We start from the raw sequence: 14148 nt of genomic DNA, 5'->3' as shown, positions 1-14148 counted from the left end.
CTTAAGATTTTAAATCCTGTGTAAAGTAGCAGAGCAACACTATCTTGTCAATCATATGATGGGGGCATGCGTCTCGATGATTATTGAAGCGTTTTAAGTATTCATAGAGGGTCTCAGATTCATCCTGAACGATCATAGACATGTCCTTCCTCAGCTTATTGGCAACTTCAGCTGGAAAGAATTTATCCAGAAACTCTCTCCTAAGTGTATCCCAGTTGGAAACAGCTGCTCCAGGTTGAGTATAGTACCACTCTCTTGCCTTTCCCTCCAGAGAAAACGGGAAGGCTTTCAATAGAATAGAGATTTCATCAGTGCCATTACGCTTAACAGTAGAACAAGCAGTCTGTAAATCCCTAAGATGCTTGATAGGCTCTTGAGCAGGTAAGCCATGAAACTTGGACATCAAGTTGAGTAGTGAAGACTTTATTTCAAAATCTACAGCTACTGCTGGGTGGTGTGCCTGGAATGGTTGGAGCGTCAAATCAGGGGCTCCTTCCTCCTGGATAGTGACTTGTCTGGGCGCTGCCATGTCACCTGCACGTAAATGAACTGGATCAGTAGAGAGGGAGCTTGTTTCTTCCTTAGATGATGGTTCAGGTTCGTCTTCAAAGAGGAGTCGCCGACGTCGAGCTTGCCTTATACGTGACAGAGTTCTTTCAATCTCAGGGTCAAATATTGGCAAGCTTGGATCAGAAAGTGAACGCGTCATTTAACGAAAGAAACGTACAGCTCATAGTGACAGAATGAAAAGAAAAAGTTACAATTAAAATAAATACCAATCAATAAATTAGCACACTGTTGCAACTCCCCGACAACAGTGCCAAAAATTGACGTGGTGGAAATTGGCGAGTTAAGAATTTATTAATAGGAATACGTTGCAAGTACAGTCCTTAACCAGCCGAAAATCCGCTTATCAATTTAAAAAGGGGTTGTCACAATATTAAAAATTAAAATACTGAGAGTATGAATCCCAGGTCGTCTTCCAACGAGTTGCAGAGAGATGTTCTATTTTATCAATCGGGTGTTTTCAGAAATGGTTGAGTTGGTAAACAGGAAATTAAAATAGAGAATTTAATTAATTCTAAATAAAAGCCTTGACTGGGGTAGATTAGTTGGAAGCCCTATTCTTGTTGAATTAATCTCAAGATTAATTAATAATTGGAAGTTACTCTGCTTAGTTAACCCTTACTAGGTAAAGGAAAGTCAAGCAAGTTGGAAATCGATTTCTAGTCATAAGTCCTCATCCTCTCCCTTGGGAAGGACTAGAGTTAATGATTAGAGAGTGATTCAACAATAAACCCAATTGTAATTTCTCTCTTGAGTAGTTCAACTTAAGGGTTCCTTTCAATCATCCCCAATCAAGTCATGAAACTACTCACTCATCATAATTATAAAATTCACAGAATTAATGCTGAAAATAAAAGAAGGCATGATAAATAATAATGAAAGGATTAATTGAAAATAAAAATAGTCTATATTAATAACTTGTAAGAATAAGCCAAAGTCAACTCTAGAGGGATTAAAAATATGGAAGAATAAATATAAAAAGTAAATAACAAAATAAGATGACTAGTACTAGAGGTAGACTCTTCTCCAAAGGCTAAAGACAAAATCTTTCCAAAAATCCTAATTATGAATGTCAAGTGATAAAAACCTAGGGGAGGAGTAAATCCAGATCTAAAACTAAAAATTATGCAGAATGAATTGTTGGCCCCGTTTCTGCATGTTTCCTGACTCTAGTCTGTAATTCCGGGCCAAAAACTAGGTTGAAATCCGGCCCAGAAACTCTGCCAGCGACTTTTGAAATTCTGCAGATCGCGCACGTCACGCGGACGCGTCATTCACGCGGACGCGTCATTCGGCGCTTTTCTTTTCCATGCGGGCGCGTCGTCCATGCCTCCGCATTGCTTTTGCTTTTCCAATCCGCGCGTCCGCGTCACTCATGCGGCCGCGTCACTCATGCGGCCGCGTCACTGCGAATTCCTTTCTTTTGCGTGGTCGCGTCGCTGACGCGTACGCATCACTTATCGCTGGTCATCTCCTCAATTTCTTGTATTCCTTCCATTTTTGCAAGCTTCCTTCCCAATCTCCCACTCATTCATGCCCTATAAAGCCTGAAACACTTAACACACAGATCACGGCATTGAATGGAATAAAGGGGGATAAAAATACCTAATTAAAGGTCTCCAGGAAGTAAGTTTTCAATCATGTAATAATTTTAGGAAGGAAATATAAATGCATGCTAATTATATGAATAAGTGGGTAAAGACTATGATAAAATCACACAATTAAACACATTGTAAACCATAAAATAGTGGTTTATCAGAGATTCATCTCAAAGGTCCATCAAGACCACTTCTATGAAGTTGTGGCCAAGAAGAAGGTGATGCCTGAGGTCCCTTTCATGCTCAAGAAAAATGAGTATCCAGAGATCTGACATGAAATCCGAAGAAGAGGTTAGGAAGTTCTTACCAACCCCATTCAACAAGTCAGAATCTTAATGGTTTAAGAGTTCTATGCCAATGCATGGATCACTAGGAACCATAATCAAAGTATGAACCCGAATCCAAAGAATTAGCTTACAATGGTTCAGGGGAAATGCTTAAATTTCAGTCCGAAAAATGTAAGGTTGGTGTTCCACTTGCCAATGATGCAAGAAAATGCACGCCCTACACTAGAAGGGTCAACTTTGATCAAAGGTTGGACCATGTCCTCATGGACATATGTGTGGAAGGAGCTCAATGGAAAAGAGACTCAAGGGGCAATCTGTTTTAATTGAGAAGACCAGACCTTAAGCCTGTGGCTAGAGGATGGTTGGAGTTCATCCAACGCTCCATCATTCCTACTAGTAACCGATCTGAAGTGACTGTGGATCGGGCCATCATGATCCATAGTATCATGATTGGGGAGGAAGTGGAAGTTCATGAGATCATACCTCTAGAACTCTACAAGGTGGCTGACAAGTCATCCACTTTGGCAAGGTTAGTCTTTCCTCATCTCATTTGTCATCTATTCAATTTAGCTGGGATTGACATAAAAGGAGACAACCTCATTAAAGAGGACAAGCCCATCACTAAGAAAAGGATGGAGCAAACAAGAGAACTCACTCATGGACCTCAACAAGAGCATGAGGAAGATCCTCATCAAGAAATCCCTAAGATGCCTCAAGGGATTCAATTTCCTCCACACAACTATTGGGAGTAACTCAACACCTCTCTGGAAGGCTTGAGTTACAATATGGCCCAACTAAGGGTGGAGCACTAAGAGCACTCCATCATTCTCCATGAGATTAGACAAGATTAAAGAGCTATGAAGGAGGAGCAACAAAGGCAAGGAAGAGACATAGAGGAGCTCAAGAGCACCATTGGTTCTTCAAGAAAAAGACGCCATCCTCACTAAGGTGGACTCATTCCTTAATCTCCTTGTCTGTTTATTTTCTGTTTTCGGTTTTTGAGCTTAATGTTTGTCTATGTTTGTGTCTTCATCACATGATCATTAGTGTCTAGTGTCTATGTCTTAAAGCTATGAATAATTCCATGAATCCTTCACCTCTCTTAAATGAAAAATGTGCTTAATTACAAAAGAACAAGAAGTACTTGGATTTTAAATTTTATCTTAAAATTAATTTAATTATTTTGACGTGGTGGCAATACTTTTTGTTTTCTGAATGAATGCTTGAACAGTACATATTTTTTATCTTGTTGTTTATGAATGTTAAAATTGTTGGCTCTTGAAAGAATGATGAACAAAGAGAAATGTTATTGATAACATGAAAAATCATGAAATTGATTCTTGAAGCAAGAAAAAGCAGAAAAAAATATGGCCAAAAAAAAGAGAAAGAGAAAGAAAAAGCAAGCAGAAAAAGCCAATAGCCATTAAAACCAAAAGGCAAGGGTAAAAAGGATCCAAGGCGTTGAGCATTAATGGATAGGAGGGCTCAAGGAAATAAAATCTAGGCCTAAGCGGCTAAATCAAACTATCCCTAACAATGTGCTTGTGTCATGAAGGTCCAAGTAAAAAGCTTGAGAATGAGTGGTTAAAGTCGTGATCCAAAGCAAAAGAGTGTGCTTAAGAACTCTGGACACCTCTAATTGGGGACTTTAGCAAAGCTGAGTCACAACCTGAAAAGGTTCACCCAGTTATGTGTCTGTGGCATTTATGTATCCGGTGGTAATACTGAAAAACAAAGTGCTTAGGGCTACGGCCAACACTCATAAAGTAGCTGTGTTCAAGAATCAACATACTAAACTAGGAGAATCAATAACACTATCCAAAATTCTGAGTTTCTATAGATGCCAATCATTCTGAATTTCAAAGGATAAAGTGAGATGCCAAAACTGTTCAGAAGCAAAAAGCTACTAGCCCAGCTCATCTAATTGGGACTAAGTTTCATGGATATTGTGAGATTCATTGTATATTCTCTTCTTTTTATCCTATTTTGTTTTCAGTTGCTTAAGGACAAGCAACAATTTAAGTTTGGTGTTGTGATGAGCGGATAATTTATACGCTTTTTGGCATTATTTTTATATAGTTTTTAGTATGTTTTATTTACTTTTTAGTATATTTTTATTAGTTTTTAAGAAAAATTTACATTTTTGGACTTTACTATGAGTTTGTGTATTTTTCTATGATTTTAGGTATTTTCTGCCTAAAATTGAGGGACCTGAGTAAAAATATGATTCAGAGGCTGACAAAGGACTGCTGATGCTGTTGGATTCTGATCTCCCTGCACTCGAAATGGAATTTTTGGATCTAGAGAAGTCCAAATGGTGCGCTCTTAACTGCGTTGGAAAGTAGACATTCAGGGCTTTCCAGCAATATATAATAGTTCATACTTTGTCGAAGTTTAAACGACACAAACTGGCATTTAACGCCAGCTTTTTGCCCTATTATGGCGTTAAACGCCAGAAACAAGTTGCAAAGCAGAGTTAAACGCCAGAAATAAGTTACAAACTGGCATTCAACTCCAAGGAAGACTTCTACACGTGAAAGCTTCAATGCTCAGCCCAAGAACACACCAAGTGGGCTCGGAAGTGGATTTCTGCATCATTTACTCATTTCTATACCCCTAGTAACTAGTCTAGTATAAATAGGACTTTTTACTATTGTATTTTCATCTTGGTATCTATCTTTGATCAGTTTATGCGATCTTAGACATTGGGGGCCGATCTCATGGTCATGCCTAGACCTTCATCACTTATGTATTTTTAACGGAGGAGTTTCTACACACTATAGATTAAGGGTGTGGAGCTTTGCTGTTCCTCGAGTATTAATGCAATTACTACTGTTTTATATTCAATTCATGCTTATTCTCATTCTAAGATATTCATTCGCACTTCAACATGATGAATGTGATGATTCATGACACTCATCACCATTCTCACTTATGAACAACGCGTGCCTGACAAACACTTCCATTCTACCTGCGAAACCTAGAGTGTGTATCTCTTAGATTCCTGGTCCATGATGCATGGTTGCCTCCCCTGACAACAGAGCCTTCCATTCCGTGAGATCAGAGTCTTTGTGGTATAAGCTAGAATCCATTGGCAGCATTCTCGAGATCCAGAAAGTCTAAACTTTGTCTGTGGTATTCCGAGTAGGATCTGGGATGGGATGACTATGACGAGCTTCAAACTCGCGACTGTAGGGCGTGGTGACAGAGGCAAAAGGATAGTAAATCCTATTCCTACACGATCGAGAACCAACAGCTGATTAGCCATGTAGGAAACCGTAGAGGACCCTTTTCACTGAGAGGATGGGAAGTAGCCATTGACAATAGTGACGCCCTACATACAGCTTGCCATAGAAAGGAGTGTGATGGATTGGATGAAGGCAGTAGGAAAGCAGAGATTCAAAAGGGACAAAGCATTTCTATACACTTATCTGAAATTCCCACCAATGATTTACATAAGTATCTCCATCTTTATTTTATGTTTTATTTATATTTTTATTACCAAAACCCCATAATCATTTTAATCCGCCTGACTGAGATTTACAAGGTGACCATAGCTTGCTTCAGGCTGACAATCTCCGTGGGATCGACCTTTACTCACGTAAGGTTTATTACTTGGACGACCCAATGCACTTGCTGGTTAGTTGTGCGAAGTTGTGAAAAAGAGTGATATTACAATTGTGCGTACCAAGTTGTTGGCGCCATTGAGATCACAATTTCGTGCACCAATGGCAGAAATGGAGGAGGACGCGTATGCGTCAGTAGACGCGCACGTGTGGAGTCAATTGTGCATTGCGTACAAGGGCAGCATAAAACTCGCACAACTCTCGGATTTTTGTACCAAGAGTTGGCTGCAGTGCAATCGACGCGCATGCGTCAGGTGACGCATACGCATGGATAGTCAGAATGGAGAATGACGCGTAAGTGTCGCCCACGCTTAGGCCTGAGTAGCAGTTATGCTCCCCGCACAGTTTTCACACAATATTCGCACAACTCTTGGGTTTTTGTTCCAGGAGTTGTGGAAGAGCAATCGATGCGTATGCGTCGCCCACGCTTGTGCGTGGGTTGCGCAGAAATATCAGGGACACACGCGCGTCTCCCACGCATACGCGTTGATGCACAAAATAGGGAAGGGCGGGTACGCGTCAGTAGATGCGCATGCATGAAATGGTTTGTGTATAGGGCACAGTGTCAGCACACTTCTCGCACAACTCTCGAATTTTTGTACCAAGAGTTGCAGAAGTATCATCGACGCGTACGCATCATCCACGCTTGCGTGTGGATACCCCCGCCTTTTTTTTTCATAAACATGAAGAAATTCATTTTCGAAACAAACTTGGCAATCATTCAAGCTAAATAGGTAAAAAAACACTCAAAAATTCATGTAATACTCAAAATGAAGTGTTTTCTTTAACATTATGAATTCAACCTAACCAAGATCAATGGAAATTTTCATGAATATCTTAACCAAGCCAAACAAAATCAAGCATACCTAGATAAACTCACCAAAACTAAGCAATCACAAAACCAGGTAAAGAATCTAAAAATGTACATGCAAGAGATATACAAAAGGAAGATCTTACCATGGTGGGGTGTCTCCCACCTGGCAGTTTTCTTTAACATCTTTAAGTTGGACGATCATGAGCTCATATCTCTTTGCTTTCGGGTGCATCCTCCAAAAGGAACACCTCAACCTCTTTGTTGCTTTTCATCTTTTATCCATGATAAAGCTTCATACGGTGACCATTAACTTTGAAGATTGTGGGGCTTGAATGGTGACTCAAGTGAAAAACCCCATATGGCTCAGCCTTCTCTACTCTATACGGTCCTTCCCACATTGATCTTAAATTTTCTGGCATCAACCTCAATCTAGAGTTGTAGAGGAGGACGAGATCCCCAGCTCTAAACTCTCTTCTCTTGATATGTTTATCATGCACCACCTTCATCCTCTCTTTGTAGAGCCTTGAATTCTCATAAGCTTTCAATCGAAGGCACTCCAATTCTACTAGCCGTAACTTCCTTTCGATTTTGGCCACCCCAATCCTGAGTTGCACTCTTTGACGGCCCAATAAGCCTTGTGCTTTACCTTCACCAGGAGATGGCAAGCCTTTCAGTAGACCAGCCCGAATGGACTCATGCCGATTGGTGTCTTATAGGCCGTCCAGTAGGCCCAAAGCGCATCTCTGAGCTGAGAACTCCAATCCCTTCTACGAAGATTTACAATTTTCTCCAATATGCGCTTGATTTCCCGGTTGGAGACTTTGGCTTGGCCATTTGTTTAGAGATGGTAGGCCGTAGCCACCATGTGAATGATGTCGTACTTCTTCATCAATCCTGCCATTCTCTTATTACAAAAATGAGAGCCTTGATCACTCACGATTGCTCGTGGTGATCCAAAGTGACAAATGATATTATTTCGAACAAAAGAAAGAACCACATTAGCATCATTAGTATGGGTGGGAATCACTTACAACCATTTGGAAACATAGTCAACAACTAGCAAAACATAAATGAAACCATTAGAGTTTGGAAAAGGGCCCATGAAATCATTACCCCAAACATAAAAAATCTCACAAAACAATATGGTTTGTTGGGGTATCTCATCCCTCTTGGAGATATTTCCAAACCTTATGCATTGTGGGTAAGAGTTACAAAAAAGAGAAGCATCCTTAAAAATTGTAAGCCACCAAAATTCGCAGTCTAGGATCTTTCTTGCAGTTCTTTGAGGACCAAAATGGCCACCACCCTCAGAAGAGTGGCAGGCCTCCAAGATAGACTGAAATTCGGATTGTGGGATACACCTTCTAATCACTTGGTCGGTACCACATCTCCACAAGTATGGGTCATCCCAAATATAATATTTGGATTCGCTCTTAAGCTTATCCCTTTGATGCTTAGAGAAATTGGGAGGAAAGGTGCGAGCAACCAAGTAATTTGCAATAGGTGCATACCAAGGGGTCACCTCGGATATTGCTTGCAAGCTCTCAAGGGGAAACACATCATTGATAGGAGTAGGATCGCCCTTTGTGTGTTCAAGGCGACTCAAGTAGTCCAGAATACCACTCCTATCTTTGATTTCTAGATCAAACTCTTGCAAAAGTAACACCCACCAGATCAACCTTGGTTTTGATTCTTTCTTGGCCAACAAATATTTCAACGCCGTATGGTCCGAATATACTACCACTTTGGAACCAAGTAGATACGCTCAGAATTCATCCAAGGCAAAGACAATTTCTAACAATTCCTTCTTAGTGGTAGTATAATTAGACTGGGCTCCATCCAAAGTTTTAGAGGCATAAGCAATGACATAAGGATTTTTACCTTCGCGTTGAGCTAGCGCCGCTCCCACCGCATAGTTAGATGCATCACACATGATCTCGAATGGCCTACTCCAGTCAGGCCCTCTCACAATGGGAGCATGGGTCAAAGCAATCATCAGCTTGTCAAATGCCTCTATGCAATCTTCACTTAGATCAAATTCTACGTCCTTTTGCAATAACTGGGAGAGAGGTAGTGCAACCTTACTAAAGTTCTTGATGAAACGCTAGTAGAAGCCAGTGTGACCAAGAAAAACACGGACTTCCCTCACAGAAGAAGGGTAAGGTAAACTAGAAATAACATCGACCTTTGTCGGATCTATAGAAATATGCTCATTAGAGATTATATGACCTAAAACAATGCCATGCCTCACCATAAAGTGACATTTCTCAAAATTGAGCACAAGGTTTGATTTAGTACATCTCTCTAATACTTTTGCAAGATTGTCCAAGCAAAGGTAAAAGGAGTCTCCATAAACACTAAAATCATCCATGAACACCTCCATGCAATGCTCTAGAAGATCCGCAAATATGCTCATCATACACCTTTGGAACGTAGCTGGTGCGTTGCACAAGTCAAAAGGCATTCTCTTGTAGGCATAAGTTCCAAAGGGGGATGTGAAAGTAGTTTTTTCTTCATAGGGAGAAGTTTTATTGTGGTAACACCAGACTTCTTTGGAACTACTTGCACGGGGCTCACCCATTCACTATCCGAAGTTGGATAGATAATGTTGGCTTCAAGCAAGCGGGTGACCTCCTTCTTTACAACCTCTAGAATAGTGGGATTTAAACGCCTTTGAGGTTGTCAAAAAGGCTTGGCTTCTTCTTCGAGAAAAATGCGGTGTTCATAAACTTGAGGGCTTATGCCCACGATGTCCGCCAAACTCAACCCAATAACCTTTTTGTTTTTCCTCAAGATATGAAGCAATTTCTCCTCTTGTTGGTAGGTGAGCTCTTTTACAATAATCACTGGGAGCTTTTGATCTTCTTTAATATAGGCATATTTTAGGTGGGGTGGAAGTGGTTTCAAATCTTCACTTTGTTCATGACTCGGCATTTGATCATTCGGTAACATTGGAGGTGGCAAGGTGTCCTCTTCACATTCATGGGAGTTCCCCACACTTGGACTTTGAATTATACTCTTCTCATTAAAACCATTATGGTGGACTTTGGCCACAACATTATCAATCAAATCAGACCAGAAAATAGAATGGTCCTCCGGTGGATGCCTCATGGCTTCATCAAGACTAAAGCTCACGGCTCTTCCATCAATCTCAAAAGAATAGGTACCCGAAAAAGCATCCAATTTAAACCGGGAGGTCTTCAAACATGCCCTCCCAAGCAAGATAGATGATGTCCTTCTGGTGTCACTAGGGGGCATCTCAAGAATATGGAAATCAATCGGGAAGACCAACCCCTTTATACTCACTAAAATATCTTTCGCAATACCAACCACAGATATTATGCTCTTATCCGCCAAAACAAAACGGGCCGCCGACCATTTCAACGGTGGAAGCTTCAATATATCATAAATAGATAGAGGCATAATGCTAACACAAGCACCTAGATCACACATGCAATCAACAAATTGTACACCATCTATAGTGCAAGTGACTGGACAAGGACCGAGATCACCACATTTCTCTGGTATAGCACCAATCAAAGCGGAAATCGAGCTTCCCAATGGAATAGTTTCTAAATCATGAATCATTTTCTTATTTATGCACAAATCCTTTAGAAACTTAGCATATTTAGGGACTTGGCGAATAGCATCAAAAAGGGGAATAGTTACCTTAACCTTTTTGAATATCTCCACCATATTGGGATCTAGCTCCATTTGCTTCTTGGTCTTTCTTGCCAATGTAGGAAATGGAATTGGAGTAGCCTCTTCCAAGACATTTCCATCCTTAGAAACTTCATCCCCTGGTTGAGCAACTTCTTCTTCAACTACCTCTCGTACCTCATCCTCTTTTTCGACTTCTTCTACCTCAACTACATCCTCATCTTGAGTGACTTTCTTTGGGCTTGGCTCCTCGAGACTTCTCTCTTGCAATTTAGTGCCGGATCTCAAGGTGATGGCATTGATGCCTCCCTTGGGGTTGGGTAAAGGTTGAGAGGGTAGTGCATTAGAACTTGAGGGTTGAGTAGTGGAGGTAGATGGGGGGTTCTATACGGGATAGAAGAGCTTGGATGGTAGAGGTGGGTCCGGTGAGACTAGAGGCAAGTGTTGTTTGAAGCTCTTTTTATCCTTGAAGAATAGAACGGAGTGTCTCATCTTAGTTGGAGGAAGAAGAAGGAAAGGTGATTTGGGGAACTTGTGGTTGGTTGAGTTAAGGTGCTTGCCTTTGGTTAGGTAGTTGGTTGGTTTGGTAGGTTTTTCCTTGGTTTTGTTGTTGGTATAGAGGGTTTTGTTGGTACCGATTTTGTTGGTGGTTATTATTCTACCTTTGATTCCCACCATTGTCTCTACCTCCTTGGTTATAGTTGTCCCTCCATCCTTGGTTGGGGTTGTCTTGCCAACCTTGATTTTAGTTACCCCCTTGATTATAGTTACGTCCTTGTTGATGATACCCTTGATTTGGACGGTTGTAATAGGCATTGGTGGCCGCTAAGGTATTGTCCTCTTGGAGACTTGGGCATTCATCGGTGTAATGGGAGTAACAAGAGCAAATTCCGCACACTCTTTGAGGGACCAATTGTTGACATTGTTGTTGTTGAGGAGGTGGAGGTTGTTGTTGGTTGAGTTGGAGTTGCTTGAGAATGTTGGTCATCTCTCCTAAGCTCTTGTTAAGGGCAGCGGTCTCACCACTAGAAAATACTTCATTTATGGCTCTTGGATGATTGTTCCTTTGTCTAGCATGTTGGGTGGACTCGGCCAAATCGGTGATAAGTTGCCATGCTTCCTCCGCCGTTCTATATTTTGTCAAGGAACCCTTACTTGAAGCATCCAAATGGATCTTATCTTGAGGTTTCATTCCTTGGCAAAAGTAGCTAATCAACACTAGAGTGTCAATCATGTGGTGAGGGCATGAGTCAAGAAGCTTCTGAAAATGTTCCCAATACTCATAGAGAGTTTCCAATTCACCTTAGACTATGCATGAAATTTCTTTCCTCAACCTATCTGTTACTTCCGGGGGAAAGAATTTGTCTAAGAACTCCCTTCTAAGGAAATCCCAATGGCCAACAATCTCATCGGCAAAAAGTGTAGAACTACTCCTTAGCTCTTCCCTCAAGAGAGAATGGGAAGGCAAATAACCAAATAGCAACCTCATCGGAACCCTTCTTCCTAGTTGTTGAACATACACCTTGAAAGTCTCTAAGGTGTCTAATAGGATCTTGAGCGGGAAGTCCACGAAACTTGGATGGAAGATTAATCAGGGCAGTTTTGAGCTTATAATTTGCATTCAAATGCGGGCGACGCACTTGAAGCGGTTGAAGAATAAAATCCGGAGCACCAGCTTCCTTAAGAGTGACTCTCCTTGGAGCGGCCATAGTATCGGTACCTAAATCAATGGAAGAGGTATTAGTAGTATCAATGTAAGAGTAGATAGTTCCTTCCTTAAATAATGCTTCGGATTCAACCTCGGATATGGTTGGTGAATTGGTAGGAACCCTTTCACCACCTCCAAAGGCTAACCGTCTTCAAGCTTGCCTAAGATGTGTGATAGTCCTCTCAATTTCCGGATCAAAAGGGGATAGGCTCAGATCCAGTAATGAACGCGTCATTTAATGAAGTAGATATAGAGCTTATGACAATAAAATGCACAAAACAAAGATTAATCCTAACTAACAATTGAACTAGCAAACAATCAAGAAAAATACAAGTATTCACATATCAACATATTTATGCTAACCAATAACATGGCACACATATGCAAACTCCCCGGCAATGGCGCCAAAATTTGATGCATGATATTTTGTCGGTATAGAATTTACCAATAAAATTCCGTTGTGAGCATAGTCTAAACCAACAAGCTACCCGAATATCAAATTTTGAAAATATGTCACCACAATTCAAAATTAAAAACCAACAAGCTACCCGCACATCAAATTTTGTGTATGGTGTGAATCCCCCTTCTCTCCTTGGTTCCATGGGTCTTTTGCCTTCAGAATTCCACTCAGATTGGGTCTGGAGCTCTCCTGAAATCGCTAGCCACGATTTCACTAATGAAGTCACGTGCCGAGCGTCACGCATACGCGTGGGTCACGCGTGCGCGTCGATGAGATTTTCATGCCACGCGTATGCGTCAAGCACGCATATGCGTCAAGCTTCCTTCCTCTCTTCTATGTCACTCTTGCCCTATAAACTCTGAAATCACTTAACAAACACATCACGGCATCGAATGGTAATAGAAGAGGATTAAAATATAGCATATTTAAGTTCAAAGAAGCATGTTTTCAACCATGAAGCAAAATTGGGAAGAAAACACAAAACCATGCATTTTATATGAATAAGTGTGAAAGAATGTTGATAAAACACCCCAAATTCTACACAAGATAAACCCTTTTGGGGGTTTATCAGTGCTTCTGTGGGACCTCTTGGTCCTGAGAGGCTAGGGAATTTCAGATTCCCTGCTTCTCTGCATTGGCATTTGAACGCCCAGGGGCTGCTCCCTGGCTGGCGTGCAACGCCATCAATGCTCCCGTCTTGGGGCGTTGAACGCCCAACAGGGATACTCTGGCTGGCGTTCAACTTTGACTCTCTTTCCGGAGTGCTCTGTTTTCACTACTCTAAATGTTGTCTCTTGATTGGTGCACATGATCATGACTCTGACACTGAAAAGAAAAACAAAATGATGGAAAATAACTATGGTTGAGTAAGGTTGGGTTGCCTCTCAATAAGCGCTTCTTTAATGTCTTTAGCTGGACTTTACTGTACTTAACTTAGTAACAGTATTGAGTCTTTTGACTCTATTTCTCCTTCAAGGTAATGCTTAACTCTCTATCCATTGACAGTGAATCTATTTTCAAGATCTTTACCTTGAAGTTCTATGTGTCCGTAAGGTGATACTCTTGTAATCACATACGGTCCCTTCCAGCGGGATTTGAGTTTCCCTGGGAATAATCTGAGCCTTGAGTTGAAGAGCAGGACTTTCTGTCCTGATTCAAAGACTCTGGAAGCTATCTTCCTGTCATGCCACCTCTTTGCCTTTTCCTTATAGATTTTTGCCTTTTCAAATGCTTCTAAGCGGAATCATCCAACTCATTTAGTTGGAGTAGCCGTTTCTCCCCTACTACTTTAGCATCAAGGTTGAGTAATCTAGTAGCCCAATAGGCTTTGTATTCTAGTTCCATTGGCAAATGACATGACTTCCCATATACTAACTAATATGATGAAGTTCCAATAGGGGTTTTGAAAGCTGTTCTGTATGCCCACAC

The sequence above is a fragment of the Arachis hypogaea genome, chromosome 4, assembly GCF_003086295.3.
Source record: "Arachis hypogaea cultivar Tifrunner chromosome 4, arahy.Tifrunner.gnm2.J5K5, whole genome shotgun sequence".
Lineage (NCBI taxonomy): Eukaryota > Viridiplantae > Streptophyta > Magnoliopsida > Fabales > Fabaceae > Arachis > Arachis hypogaea.
The sequence above is the reverse complement of the archived record's forward strand: the minus strand, read 5'-3'. Positions refer to the sequence as shown.